General features: G+C 45.2%; 1 long non-coding RNA gene across 2 annotated transcripts; it reads right to left on the bottom strand.

Annotated features, from left to right (window-relative positions):
* Positions 1 to 1293: 1293 nt before the first annotated feature.
* LOC118163393 lies at positions 1294 to 13602 on the bottom strand. Of its 2 annotated transcripts, XR_004749022.1 has the most exons (8): positions 11841 to 13602; positions 10569 to 10786; positions 7314 to 8345; positions 5867 to 6054; positions 5469 to 5587; positions 4177 to 4309; positions 3900 to 4055; positions 1294 to 1345 (listed from the first exon to the last, which is right to left on the bottom strand). It is a non-coding gene; the product is annotated as an uncharacterized LOC118163393 (long non-coding RNA). The 2 variants fall into 2 exon arrangements; XR_004749021.1 differs by lacking the exon at positions 4177 to 4309.
* Between the last annotated feature and the right edge of the window lie 331 nt (positions 13603 to 13933).

Raw genomic sequence — 13933 nt, forward strand, 5'->3', positions numbered from 1 at the left:
TGTGTCTCCTAAGGACATCTGCCTGTTCTCCATGGCACCACATGCGTATTTTCTGCCCTTGTGTTACTGTGCTCCTGCCAGTCCCTTTCTCCCATCCTGTGTTTCTCCCATGGAAGCCTTTTGGGCATAGGCTCCCTGCTCCTTCCACAGAACAGTGCCTGGTGCACTGGAGCCCCATCCTCACTTGCCCTTAAACTTCAGTGGGGTAAAAAAGATGACTACATTGTCCTACAGTGAGCTGAGCAAATGACAAACTGGTCATCAGCTTGTGGCTGGAAACAAAACCTATGGTTCATATTGACTCTGCCATCAGTCACCCCTTGCCACAGTTGTAACTACTTCATTCTCAGCAAAAGCAGGTACTGACCAGGGTGTGAGCAGCAAACTACCTGCTGACTGTGCTAAAACATGTTATTTCAGCCAGGGGTAGAAATACCTTCCTGTTTTGAAAGCCTCACTTTGCTGCAATGTGATGAGCTGTCAGTAAACGCTAGAAAAATCTCATCCTGCGAATTTTAACTTGATTTGCTTCCTAGAGGCAGATAAATGACTGCAGACATATGCTACTGCGCTCAGGGAAACATAGGGAGAGGACTCTATCTGCTGCAAAAGCTCAAGGTTACATTTTGACCCCAAACAGGAAAAGGATGTCACTTACGCGGCAATGAATCCTCCTGATTTGATGAGACAATTTCTATCACAACTGTACAAAAAGAGATGGTAAGTAAGATGGGTGGAGAGACCTCCAGAGAGCCTGTTTAGATGCCAGGAGCAACTTGATTGCCAGAGCTTTTATGTTAGCTGGTAGTGCACAGGAAGGAAACAGCTCAGCGTAGCTCTGCACCCAGGCTGTGAAGGCATTGAGACAACACAGAGTTTGAATATACCTGGCCCGGAGTCAGTGAGAGGGGTGGAAAAAATATATTTTCCTCCGCCTTGACACCATTTATTCAGAACAGAACATTTGAAGGCCATCCTTCTCTGTTGTCAGCCTTTTGAGAGAACAACAGCTAAATGCTGCCTTTGAAGAATCAGTACCTTGCTTATCTCATCTCTGCACCTCTTCACACAGCCTCTTCTTTCAGGCGCGTGGCGCTGCTTCCAGGAACGAGCAATCACTCTCCGCAGGTCTCGGTGGCCACAAGTGCTGTGTAGTGGGTTTCTGTGGCAAGGTTTTGGTAGCAGGGGGGCCATCGGCGTGGGTTCTGTGAGAAGAATCCAGAAGCTGCCCCATTAGGGAAGGGCCTTGCCACTGGCCAGAGCTGGGCCAATAAGCGATGTTGTTTGCGCCTCTGTGAGGCAGATTGAAGAAAGGAAAAACAAAAAACCTGCTGCGGAACAGCAGCTGGGAGAGAGAGAGGAGTGAGGAACAGCCTTGCAGATGCCAAGGTCAGTGAAGAAGGAGGGGGAGAGGTACTCCAGGCGCCGGAGCAGAAGTCCCCTGCGGCCTGTGGTGAGGCCCATGGTGAAGCAGGATGTCCCCCTGCAGCCCATGGAGTGCCACGGTGGAGCAGGGTTCCATGCTGCAGAGCATGGTGGAGCAAGGGCAGAGAGTGACCGAGAAGGAGCAGCGGAGCCAAAGTGCTACAGAGCAGCCGGACAGGCGGTACTGTGCCAGCAGTCCTTTCCTGCAGGTGAACTTCAGCATTATCACAAGGACAAAGTATGAGGACCAAGCTGGTGTCTAGCACATCCAGTGTGCGAGTTCCCAGTGCCAGTCCAGGCTCATTAAATGCCAGACAAAAGGCTACAGGTGTATCTCAGAGCCACCTCAGCTGGGCATGGGGCTGTCTCAGTACTTTTAGGGCTAACCGAGCTTTGCCCCACTGGGACTTTTTGTCTCGTTAACCCCACTGCGGTTGCTACCTAATAGAGATGGCACCAGGATCCAGTGACTAGGGCACAAAGAGGAGTTGGGAAAACTGGTTTGTGTTCCCATCTCTGCTACTGATTTGCTGTATATCCATGAGCAGTTAATTAAGTTCAGTATGCCTAAGCTTTCCCCACTTTAGAACTGTGATAATTACATTTATCTCTCTTTGTGAAGAACAAGGGCTTGGAGACATTTGGATAAAAGCCCTCAAAGAGCCAAGTGTTGTTATAGTTAGTTATAATAAAAATCATGGCCCTCCCTGAATTTATACAAGTTGTCCTGTTCCAGTGACTGTTCCTTAGACAAGGCAGAAAAACCAGGAGGGTAATTACGGAATGACTCCATACTCTGCTGCAGGCTCCTTCCATTGCATTTATTTAGGTAAACCCAGCTCACCTACAGCCTCCTAGTTCCTTTGCTCAGGTTCTAAGGGAGCTGTCGGTATTGCAATGATACGAGTGTCGCTGCAAAGCAACTATGTTTTTGTCACAGTGTGCTGTGATTAAAAAGCACCAGAACAGCTTTTAATTTCTGAAATAACAGTGCAAAGTACTAAGTTACAGGGAATTCTGGTATTGCATAAATGATGTTTTTCAGAACAAGGAAAAGAAAACATAACATAGTGCTCTTCAAAGGTGTTTAGCCCCGATTTCTCCTTAGGTGCATAAATTTTGAGTGAGAGCTCTACAAAGCAAATAGTTCAAGTAATACTGATGTTTACGGTGATGAGCCACTCTAAGTTTCATGACAGACTTCACTTACAGGGCCAGTAGGGAAATTTTACCCCTCATACTATGTATGAGCTTGTTTCACAGACTGCAGGGACCATGCTTAATTTTCTATGTAAGTAATGGTCCCGAGGGCTTAAAGTGTGAGGCAGAACTCACTGCTTTTGCTGCTAATAGATATTAAAATGTGAGCAAGCTATAACCTCTGTATCAACAACAATACTTGCACCTACACTAATAAATTAAACAATGCTGGGGAACAATCCTGGCCCCTGGGAACAGATCTGTACTGTTTTATTCTTTAGAAAAGTGCCTGGTCTGGTTTGGCCCAGGCCAGCCAGCAGTCTCCAAGGTCAAGCCTTGGCAAACTGTAGGAGTTAGCACAGAGCACAGGCCTTCCTCAGAGTACTGCATGTCCCTGCTCTGCATTGAAAGCTTAGGGAGGTTTGCAGCCTGGACAAAAACCAGCCAACCAACCAACCAAAAAAGCCACTGGGGCAACAGGACAGGTCCTGCAGACCTCAAAAGCTCTGTCATGTTTTTGGACACAAATAAAGGAGACACACAGGAGAAAGGGTTAATTGTACAGGTCAGATGTGTCTTGCTCCAGAAACAGGGAGCAACTTAAAAGCTCCAAAGGAAGAAGAGGGAAGTGTCTGCATTTGCAAATGATGTGTGTGAGTCTCTGTGGGTGTGAGTGTATACATGCACATGCAGGGGGAAAAACCTTCCAAGAAAATCACAGAATATCCACCACCAGATTACAAGGAAAAGAGATGCCAAGATCTTTGAATTAATTATTCTCAGTGAATCACTCTTACAGTTAAAAGCCATACCAGCATTTCCAGAAAAACTTTCAGTTCTGTATACGTAAACAAATGTAAAGAAAACAAACAAACAGCCAAGAAAATTTGAAGATAAAAGACTTGAGATAATAAGATTAAAGATGTTAATTGGAACCATTTGCAGAAGCTGCACCTCTACCGACTTTGACATTCGTGGTTGAGTTGCTACCAAATACTTTAGCTCCGACCTGATAGCTTCAGTCAGTTTAAGCCTAGAGACCAGAAATATTGTTGTCAGAACCCATTTACTTGTGCAGACTAACTCAGGAAAACACAGAGGTACATGTTTAGGTGACTCTGTGTTTTACTTTTTTTGCAGGTATTTAACTGCTTTGGGTCTAGGTTTAAATACATAATTAGAGGCAAGTAGCTGCATAAGTACTTTGAACCTGGACAGCAATTCCCAAACTGTGTTTCCCCCCAGCTTACTTTCCAGTTCACTTCATTCCTCACCAAGGACACGAACATCTCCTTTCCCACCCCTGCTTCTTATCAAGACCTCAATCTCCTCTGTGTGCAAAAGATCACAGCATGTCATATTTGCTCCTCATTCGTATACAGTGATTTTGAAGTCTTGAACTAGTAAGCTTTCCAAAATAGATGAATAGCCTGAAGAATAGGTGGGAAGAAGCAGGGCAGAAAAATTATGACTTGTTTATTTTACTTTACACCCTAAATTTACAGCTGATGAACACTATTGTCCTTACTATGGCTGAATGAATAGCTTTACCTGAGAAGGTAACCAATGGATTAAAGCACTTGATCTTAACTATCCCACAGTTCTAAGCTTTATTCAGGTGGTGACAGAAAATGCCTATCAGTTTTAAGGCTCTGTTTTCCCGGAAACCACATTGCAAGTGTGTCTACAAGACAAGCACACTCGCAGGACAGGCAATGAACATATCAGGGCATTGCTCAGCCTGTCAGAGGGATTATTCCTACTAGAAGCAATCCTGATTTTCTACGGCCCTACTGCTTTTGCAACACTGGCTCTGTAAAAGATTGTCAGCCAGAATAGTAAGCCAAGAAGCACATTAAATCACTAAGATTTTCTCTAACATGTTTTTATTCAGACCCACTCCAAATGTTGACAAAGATTAAAGATTCTTTGAAAAGAGTTCACAGCTTCAGATATGGCCAAAACAGACGAGGGAAAAAGGAAAAGCGTGTGCAATAGTAGACACGGGCTAATGCATTTCAAGAAAAACATTTCAGCCTGAGAAGTTGCTACTAAGATCGTTGGCTGCCAGAGGGGCAAGGTGCCAAAATGCTTCTGAAATGCAACTGCGGTTGTCGATGACCAGTAAGAAAATATCTTGCATGTCAGTGCAAACCTCTGTTATCCCAAGACAAAACAAAGAGGGAATGCAAATGAAAGCCTTGTGTAGCTAGCTGGAAGATGAACCCTCATTCCCTGACCCTGGATGCAACCTGGTGAAGCGTGAGACAGAAATACGCTCATTCTCCAACTTAAAAATAGCAAAAATCCTGTGTCTGAGTTCTTCTGAAAGTGTTGCAACCAAACCAAAACTCTGGCTGAGTTACATAAGACTCTGCTGTGTCAGACCAGCTTCAGATGAAGCAGGACATGCCAGTGCCTCTGGCTGGGATGCCAGGGGTTTAAATACCGGCTCTGCCGCTGACATCCTGGGCAACCTCATTCAAGTCATGATGTCACCTGGTAAATCTGTTTCAAGGCTGTAAAATTAAGCCGAGTGCTTCCTGTCCCCCACCCCTTTTCCTGCCTATGTGGACTCTACGCCTCCCTGGGCAGAGCTGCTCTCCTACCAGATGTATATGTACAGTGCTAAGCGCAGAGGGAGAGGGACGGGCTGAAATAAAATCCCCACTAGAGAATGCTAATTGGTTGTGTTGTGTTTTTTTTTTTCCTCCTCCCTTGGTTTCACGTTTTTCCCTCATACTTTCCACACTGCCTTAGCCTTGAAGACATCTTCTGTAACTGGAGCCCACATCAGCCCACACTGACGCTTTGTCCAAAGGGGAAAGGAATCACCTACCTACCAAGGCAGAGTTTTTCTGGCTTTCCTGGCACATTTTCTGCTTGCCATCTGTTTACAGGAAAATGTCTTCGGGGCAGAAGCCTTCTGTGTTGCTGGTTATATTGTGCATTCTGTTGGTATCTATCAAACAATAAAGTTGTTTTTAATTAAGACAGGCTGAGCAGGGACTGGTGCCTTATACCTCCAGTGGGCACTGTGCCCAGGTGAGTGGGAGGTGAGACTGGCAGTCTGGAGACATCCTGAGGATCTCAGGGGTCAAATGGGGAATTTATCTAACCTATACTGGAAGTTTATACTCTAAGTGACAGAGCTCCTCCCCAGTGCTCCTTTTACACTTAGCAGAAGCAGATTTTTCCAGTGCATGGTTCTCATCCCCTCTTAAATAGGTATTGAAAATACCCGAGATTCTTGACTTTGTAGCAATCTCTACCTTTACGAAGGGAGTCTCCACTATCGACCTGTTGGTGCCTGAGCTGGACAGATGAGATGAGATATCTTGAGATGAGTCTGACTGATTCACTTGACCCCTTACAGCTGCTATTTCTGCATTGGTATAGCAATGGTGACAATAAATTTGAACCGGGGGCCTGTGAATGAAAAACAGTGCCAGGGTGGTTTTCTTTACAGTTATATGCAATGACAGCACCAGCTTTCCCAACATATGAAGAAAAAACAGGCTCTTTTTAGCATAATTTATACTGGTTCCCAGAACCACACAAACACAAGCATTTTTATGCCAGAATAACCGCATATACCTCTGCTATGCAAGGACTTTAACATGTAAACATCACAGAAGTGTCATTAAAGATAACTCTTTCCCTGTGTAGCACTGTTCTACAAAGCATTTCCAAAGGAGCTGCACCCTAGGCAAACAGGACAAGATATACATCCCTATCAGACCACATGGAAGAAGCACGCACCGATATTTTGCTGACACTTTCATGCTGTAGAAAGACTGCCAGGTTAGGAAGTGGATTTACACATTAGGAAAAAAAAAAAAAAAAAAAAAAAAAGGTATCCAGCTATTCACTGGCACAACACTGAGCAGATCAATGTGATGGAGCTGCTCTGATGGAAAAACAGCTTAGTGCAGCACCACCGTTATTGTATATTGACCCAGTGTCCACGGGGTCAGTCCATTTAACTAGTCTGCTGCTTTCAAAACGGGTTTTGGTGTGTCCCGTCACAGGGCATTTCTGCCTTTGGAAAGCCCCGATGGATTGACTGAATTGTTTTTTGCAGGGATGCTGATATCACCGCAGCCACTGAAACAAGGGAAAGGAAACAGGGCCATTCCAGGACCAGACACTCTCACAGGACACTAACTTGCTATTTAGGTCACAGACTCTGGGAAAATGTGGCAACCTTGGCTTTGAAGGGGAAATGGAAAGATCGGCTCTCCAGCAGAAGGTTTGGTCAGTAAATGCCCTTGCCCTCCAGCACAGCTAGGTTAAAAGGCACAGTGTTTCCTTAGGAATGGGGCATGCCAGTAAGGAGTGGCTGGCGACCTCGATATTTAACTAACTATTAAATACAATCATTGCAAAACAGGGCAAAAACATCACTTTTTGACACGGATGGTGCTGGGAAGAATGTTGTACTGCTTGGGACATTCCAGTTGCTCGTGGAAAGCCCTCTTCAGTTGAACATAATGCTGGGAGCTGCCCGCCAGAAATGAAAATGCAGGAGGAAGCCACAGAGAAAAGATGGGGAGATTAGGAAAAGGGAGTGATGTGGGGAAGCTGAAAGGAACTGGAAGAGACTTGGAGGAGGGAACAGCTGGAAAGTCTGCTTATTTATTCAGTGGACAAACAAAGCAGCTCCTCCATCAATAACAATTACTCACCTTTGACGCTCAGGCCCCAGATTGGCAAAGGGCTCAGGTGTGGTAACAGCAACTCCCACACGTCCCTTCAAGGTGCCTGGCTCCAGAAGTGGAATTCCCAAACCCCATCTACCCACCTACACCTCCAATATGAGACACTGGCAGAAGCAGTCACTCAAAATATTTGGTTTGGTGCATCAGCCAAGGGGACAAGGACACACATCAAAGGCAAAGGAGACATGGAAGTGCCATCTTCAGCCTAACAGAGATCAAGACAGCGTCTCCTTTCAAAGCACCCACATTGGCTGGAGAGAGAGAAGTATTCCCCAACTCATCTTGACACCAGGCCACTGGGCAGCAAGGAATGCAAAGTACATGAATCAGAAAAGATGTGGCACCATGAGTACATAGCCCAGTAGAAGGATATTCTCCTGGTAAAGTGTGAAGAAGAGGGGCCTTCAAGCAGTTGTCCCTTCTCCACCACCATTTGTGATGATGATTCTGTGATTCTACAATTTGTGTATTTTTTCAAAATAGCTAGTATTGAAAAACAGTCTGTAAAGCCTTGCAAGTCTGAGGAACATATCGGTAACCTGCAAAAAGACTCAGTGTTGAGAAAAGAATATTAGCAAGGCACTTGGGGTTGTAAAACCTTAAGTAGCCAATCAGTAGAATGGAAGTCATTGCTAACGAGTGAGGGCTTTCTCCTCCAGTTAAAACATCTCTTCAAGAGTAACCAGACACACAGGGAACGCACCCACTCTGCTTAGTAGAAGTGTCACTCATAGCACACAGGAGGAGAAAAAAAATCTGTTTAGCAAACTTACTTTCACTTGCAAACTCTGTGCTGAGGTCCTGTAATTTACAGTCTTTGGTTCTTTTGAAAACAGTTTCCCAGTGCTTGGAGAGATGGCATGTGAGAGGTAGGAGACCCAGTTTCTACACCACTGGCTCAGAGTTTTTTGCTTGGAAAATGGGCCTTGGTTTTCCTATCTGGAAAACTGAAGTACTACTAGGTCTTTGAGGTCTACTCATAAACAATGCCTCTGGGCCCTGTAACAACAAAAATATGAAGAGATGCTCTAATAACAGAGATGCTAAACAGTATTATCATAGGTTGCATGATACAGTGTGCCGTGATATTTAAAATATAAAGAAAGAAAGTCTGTTCAGTTGATGTATCACATCTGAGATTAGTAATCTGAGCCGCAGATGTATTCAGGTCTGCTGGTAGACACCACAGAGGAGACACATAAAGCAAAGAACCTGCAGGCTTTCTAGTAACATTAATCTGCATTTATATAGCACATTTCACTTGACAATCTTGAAAAGTTTATTATTAAAACTCTCACAACAGTCCTGTGGGCTAAGAACACAACGCGGCCTCTCTTTGATGGGTAACTTGGACTTCATCAAGAAAAAAGGAGTTGAAGGTCAAAGAGGGTGAATGACAAAGCTAGACAACATCCCCCTACCACCCATCTTTTGTAACACTCATCTGAAGAAGCAGAAAGCAGACAGGGTTGCACTGTTAATCAGGAGGTTACACTGCAAGCCATCTCAAAGCAGTTATCATGAACTGCTTAGAGATGGATAATCCCTCAAATAATGTCTGCCTTTCATAGGCAGACCCCTCTGTGAAAAACACTGCAAGTTCTTCAGTTACCTGATGGCCACATCATACCATGAAACTCCAGGCACTGAAATGCTCCAAGACCTGCAGCACCCACGGCCTACTTATAATGGATCCAACAAAGCTAAGATAAGAAATCGCGTATCAGTAGGCTTCAATTTACTGACAAGGGAGATGAGCAGCCACTAAAGTGTTTTCAGAGCTCACGAGTCAGGAAGGCTTGAAAGTCACTACTTCGGAATTTCCCACCAAAATGCTCATTCAACCTCTCCCTCTCTGGGTTACGAGATGTGACAGGACCATGCCTCGAGGCAGCATGGCTGCAGGCATAAAAGAAGTCTTCTCACCAGGAGGTAGGATTCATCTGATTAATAACTTAAATGAGTCTGACTTCACAGAGAGCCTCTGAAGGCTCAAAGAAGATGTGTCTCGAGTTGGAAGTCCAATTTGGAGGCGTTTTGTTTCTTCCCTTGAAAAGCATTTTCTAGTAAGACGGAACAACAGTGGCTACTGAATCAACGTAACAAACATCCTTGTTTTACCACCTTTTATCTTTCAGAACTCTTTAGAGAAAACCATAGATCTACCACATAAAAATGCTGACTGATCACACTGTTCCATAAGGTAAAATGTCCCCTACACTGCAATGCCCAGATATATGTCTGTGTGCCCGTGTGTGGGTGTGTGCATGCGAACACGTGTTAGTTGTGACTCACTGGCTCACGGTGTTCACACCTGACAGAAAGGCACAAAAATTCTCAAGTACCAAAAACTTTTGGGAAAACAGACAGCCAAGCTGGGGAGCCAGACTCCATCAGTGCCCTTGGTGATGGAAAGGCCAAGGTGGCACCTCATGATTGCACCATCAAAGGGCAACATCAGAGAACCCCTGGCCTACCCTTAAGACACAAAACAGCAGGAAACCGGGCTTCACTGGCTCCACGGCTTGTGGCATGATTTGCTGCTCTCCCTGCAGTGTCACCGTGCCTTCATTGCACCTGGGACCTGAGCCGTCCTGATTAAGCGAGGACAGGTTTGTTCTCCTGTGTGCCCTCCTCTCTGCTGCAGTACAGGCTCGGGAGACTCTTGCCCCGCTTTGCCACTGACCTGCTAAGCCAGCCACTTTCCCTCTCAGCACCTCTGCTTCCTCATCTTTGAAATGAGAATTATGACCTCTGTAAGGCACTTTGATGTCCACAGATGAAGCACTCTGTGGCACACATACATCTTCTCTCTATTTTAAATGCCAGGTAATATATTGTCATGCTTTTTTTTATTATTATTATTTTGTTTATTCACCTTTATTATTAAAAATGGAAATCAATGAACTACCCTGAAAAAAAAAAAAATTTAAAACACAACACTTTGGATCAGCCTCCTCTTGTGAAGATAATTATGGGAGAGAAAGCAATTTTGAAACAATGGAGGGCAAAATGCAATGTTTAGAAACTACAGAGGGTGGTGTATTTGTCCAAGGCTCCCACTGAAATCCACCCTGCAGTTCGCTGTTGCAATATTCCTTGTTCTCTTCCATTTTCTAAGTCATGTACGAAACTTGCTTCCAAAATAAATTATTTAGCTTCTAACTGCTGCAATGCACAGCAGGACGCCTGTCAGAGCAAAGTGTTACTAATGGAGGATACCTCACATGATCCAAAAGGGAAGATGAGTTCAGACTGCAACAATGCCTTGGTGAGAACACAGCTCCTGAAGCTGATGTGCAAAGGCAGCGAAACCCTTACTCAATTGGCCACCCAGGGACACTGCAAAGTAGAGTGTCCGTCTGTCCATGCCTTCACAGGAATGGCCTCGTTGCCTGCCTGGGCAGATGTGTCAGCTCAACCAGGGTTGTTCGAAGGCGCTGTTGGAGGATGGACAGTCATCAGGCTTGTGTATTCTTTCAGTGTTGGAGACGTAGGACTCAGGTGCCAACTCTGCTCCTAACGTGCCAAAAACAGCACCCCGGTTTGGACCACGTAGTTATACCCAGCAAATCCACGGGGGCACTGCATTGCTCAATGTAACTGAGTGCTGGATGTGCTTTGCTTAAGATTGCAACTGCTGGGGCTGGCAGTTAAAATGTAAAGATGTGATTCTCGCATTCCAGGTTTCATTTGCAGAAAGCATCGTAAAAACAGGAATAAGAAGATGGGTCTTTTAACTTATAAATGAAGAATATTTTCTCTGGAGCTTCTAAAAATAGCAAACAGCCCCCATCCTGTCCTTTAGACTGTGCAAAGGAACAGGAAGCCTATTCTAGATAGAGCAGTGACTAAAATTTTAAAATGTACATAGAAAGACCTTCTGACATGCTGATACTTATGGGTAAAAGCCCTTTAGCAGTCTTACTCTGCATCCTCTGGCAGATGTGATGCACACATGATGCATAATGCATCATGACCATGACCCCCCTCCCATTTAAATTCATGAGGTTGGCCTGAAAATCACAACATTTTTAAATACATATATAACAGTCCTTTTCCCCACTAGATTTCAGTTCTTCAGAAAGTAGCCACGTTCTCAAACTGCTCTCCATGTTCAAAAGCTAGAAATTGCCTCTTAAAAAATAGAAATGCATAAATAATACAAAGCATTTGTGAAATGACAATGAACTCAAAATTGAAACTAAAAGAAAAAAAAGAGCCAACGTCATGAGATTCCTGATAAAACTGTTGTCCACTGATAATACAAAGGAAGCTCCAAGTAAGACACGGTAGGAAAGACCAGCCTCCGAGCCATAAAAACGCAGTCTGCCCCTGGGGATGCCTCCAGCTCCTGCCACAACTTTGCAGTTTGTGCCATGCATTTGGACATTTATTCCCTGTGGAAAGGACAGGAAGAGATGAAAAATCCTGAACACGAACAACCTTCAACCCGCAACCAATGTCTTATCTGACATAGTTTTATGTACATACCCTTGGTTCCCAGTGCAGACTCCAGTAAACAACCTGCAAGACAAATATTGCTGATAGACGCACGCTCTGCACCAGGCGTGCAGCAGTTGTGTGCGATCAAATGACTCACTCGGACCAATCTCCTTAAACACCAGTTTACTCGATCTGTTACTGAGAGCCCCAGAAAAATGAGTTCCCCACCAGACTCGTGCACAGTAAGTCTTGAAACCCCTAGGGCAAGACTCAGACCAGAATAAATCAGGAAGCAACGAGACGCAAGGAAGCCACTTTAAATAAATGTCAAGTTTGAACTTGAAGTTGTGAAATGATCTGTATAAACATCAGACACTACAGAAAGCCTTCGGAAGAGGGGGTGCCGCTCCTGGTCCTGGGTTCCTTCCTCCATTGATGAGGATGCGACGGCATTCACTTGTGAAAACGTACAGGCATGTTACACACCCTCCCTGCACTGTCCGTACTGCTAACTGTCATCTCTATTTCCCGTGGGTGGGTGTCGGAGGGCAGGACTGTGAATATTGCTGCAGGTGCGTGGTACCTTGCACTTTAGTCTCGGTTCACAGTGCCAAGGGAATCTTCTTCTTGGGGTTCTTTGAAGCCACCTGGCAAGAGAAGTCCACGTCTCTGACTTGGTTCTTCAGCCCAATGTTGACTTCCACCCACCCCTACACGCCGCCAGCACTACCGTCACCAAACCTCTGCCTTGGGCCCCTGTGCAGGGCAAATTTACAGGAGGCTGGGTCTGCTCTCCTAGACCTTTGCCCAATGATTTGCAGTGGCAAAGCAACCAAGGTCTAAGAAAAGAAGACGGCTCTCTATGAGCACTGCAATAATTCTGAAAGGAGAAACTCCTCCGAACCATTTTGCGCTTGGCTCCAGACACTGAATCAAACTTATTGCCAGACTTTCTCCTTTATCATACTATTCAGCTCTTTCAGCCTTACAAGAATGAGGACTTCAGTGCCATACCACCCAGAAACCAAAGGAAGCTTCCACGAAACCAGCAAACACCTCCCATCTTCTCACCAACGTCATTAAAAAAAGCAAAACAAACCAGAGAGGTTGTACAAGTCAGCCTATAAACCCAGGCGTGAGGAGAGCAGTGTCAGTGGTAATGGGGCAAGAAAGGCAGGGTAATTATACCACACCAAAATTGCGATCGTGCTGCATTCCTTCTCGGTGAAGGCCAGCTAAGAATTAGATACACCTCTTTAAATCATCAAAGGGAGTGGCTGCAAGATACAAGGTGCTGGGATTAAGATGAAGTTCTGGGTTTGCCAGTTCTCAGCAATGGCTTTGGTGGCTGGGCTGGGCACATCATTAACTGTTCCCAAACGGTGTTCACACCGTGCCACTTCTATTTAATCTTTACACAATTCTCAGTATTTCAGGAGTCCCAGGCTCCACCAAGCAAAGAGCTGTGCAAGCCCAGAATTGGATAGCGGTACCTATCCACAAGGGGTTTTGTGCTTGGCCAACCAGTCAAGTTCAGAGACTTAGATGTTGGCATCATCTCAGTGCAGTGCAAATATTTACCATGTTGCTCCAGCTTCCACCACCAGACCTACAAGCTCAGACCCTCAAGCATGAAACCTCAAGACCTTCCCCATTGAGAAGGTTGGTGCAAATATTACATGGGGCCCCTTCTGTGCAGATGATTTAACAGGACTGCACGGGTGAGGGCACAGATTTGGCTCAGACCTCTCCTTTTTGAGAAGAATGAGTGCAGTACCTTAGATGGTGGCACACGCCCCATGGCCCTTTGCAGAGGTAGGCAGTCCTCTTCTGCTGGAGAACACCTCCCTAGAAGAAACCACAGGAGCAGCCATCAAATAGGCAGGACAGTGGCACAAGGGGGCAAAGCTGCTCTGGCTGTCTTGCCTTGTCTGTGGTGCAAACAGGATTTTCAGTGTCTTTCTGGGTTGGTATAGGGTGAGAAGAGAACATGGCATAGAAACAGAAATGCATAGACCAGCCTTAAAAACATGGGAACATCCTCCCCCATCATAGCTTCATACCACAGGTTGTTCCAGTCACTCCTTCCAAGGCCAACAGAACAAACGTTGCATTTGTGCTATTTTTTGGAAAACACGCCA

The sequence above is a fragment of the Oxyura jamaicensis genome, chromosome 3 (genome assembly GCF_011077185.1).
Source record: "Oxyura jamaicensis isolate SHBP4307 breed ruddy duck chromosome 3, BPBGC_Ojam_1.0, whole genome shotgun sequence".
Classification (NCBI taxonomy): Eukaryota; Metazoa; Chordata; class Aves; order Anseriformes; family Anatidae; genus Oxyura; species Oxyura jamaicensis.